Source organism: Peromyscus eremicus, chromosome 12 (assembly GCF_949786415.1).
Source record: "Peromyscus eremicus chromosome 12, PerEre_H2_v1, whole genome shotgun sequence".
Lineage (NCBI taxonomy): Eukaryota > Metazoa > Chordata > Mammalia > Rodentia > Cricetidae > Peromyscus > Peromyscus eremicus.
The window spans coordinates 54,720,934-54,722,452 of record NC_081428.1 but is presented as its reverse complement, the minus strand read 5'-3'; the positions used below and the strand labels follow the sequence as shown (position 1 = coordinate 54,722,452).

General features: G+C 39.7%; 1 pseudogene; it reads left to right on the top strand.

Moving 5' to 3' along the window:
* The first annotated feature begins 619 nt into the window (after nucleotides 1–619).
* LOC131922753 (myosin light polypeptide 6-like) lies at nucleotides 620–1,033 on the top strand (annotated as a pseudogene).
* Nucleotides 1,034–1,519: the final 486 nt, after the last annotated feature.

Below are 1,519 nucleotides of genomic sequence, written 5' to 3'. Positions count from 1 at the left end.
GCTAGCCGGAAGCAGAACTATAGGATCCAAAAACCCAGGTTAGTGCATTTAGAGACTTTTCCAGAAGTATGGACTTTGATGGATTAGATCTTCATTTTAGTTTTGGCAGGTGGTGCTATGTACATGCTGAGTTTTACAGGCTGAATGGTACATCCATCATGGAGTCAGTTGTGCTAAGGTCTGGGGGCCTACTAAGTTTTGGAGCTCTGTGACAACCACAAATTCCTTTAATCAATTTTTTTAATCATAGAAAGGTTTTTATTACTTTTTAATTAAACTATTTTTATTTATATGTGCCTGCTTGTCTGTATGTATACTACATGTATGAAGGTTCTCATGGAGGCCAGAAGGGGACATTAGATCACCTGGAACTAGAGTTACTTGCAGTTGTGAGCCATTTGGGTTGTTTATTCTAGGAACTGAACTCTGGTCCTCTGCAAGAGCAGCAGTACTCTCACACATCTCGCAAACCTCAAAGGTTTTATTTTTTACTTCAAACCTAAAAGATGGCCTTGTTGTGTATATTAGCTTGTGTGGGCAATTTGAAATACATCTTTCCAGACACTTTTGGCTTTCAGATTTTAAGTTGAAACAGATCCTTTAGAGCTGACCAGCCCAGATGTGTGACTTCACAGAGGACCAGACCACAGAATTCAAGAAGGCTTTGCAGCTGTTTAAGAGAACAGGTGAGGAAGACATCCTATACAGTTAATGTAGGGACATGATGAGGGCTATGGGTGAGAACCCTACCAACACTAAGGTGCTTAAGGTCCTCTGGAATCCCAAGAGTGATGAGATGAATGTAGACATGCTGGACTTTGAGCCCTTCCTTTCCACACTTTAGCCTGAAGCCAAGAGCAAGGACCAGAGAACTTATGAGGATTACATTAAAGACCTTCATGTATTTGACAAAGAAGGGAACAGTACAACCCTGGGTGCTGAAATCCATCATGTCCTTGTCACACTGGGTGAAAAGATGACAGAGGAAGAAGTGGAGATGCTAGTATCAACTACAAAGAACTTGTCTGGATAGTGCCGAATGACTAAGAACATTTCTGTATCCTAAGCCGGTGGGTGCCTTGCCTAGTGTGAGATGTCTATGTGGCCCCTGAAGCTTCCTAGGCTCTCTCACAACAACACCTTATCTATCTGGATGTTTGCCCTCACCAAGTAATTTTTTCTCTTGCTTTGTTTCCCCAAAAGCTCTGATACTTTTAAAATATACATTAAGTCATTCTTTTGAGTTCTTTGCCTGACGTTTCCTATAACTCACTAGATGTCATTAATAGACAAATAATTTTTGGAGAAGTAATGCTGTCATTGTATTTTCAGGTTCTTGTATTTTTACATTGGTATGTGCACACCTTCTTCTATTTCCTTGACTATTATTCTATGACATACGTTCTTTCACTCAAAGTATTTATAGTATTTATGTGTAAATTGAATGTGAAACAGTTGAGTGCGCAGTTTAGAAAATACTTTTTAGCCCAGGAGCTCAAGGTACTTAGTGTAAACTCTA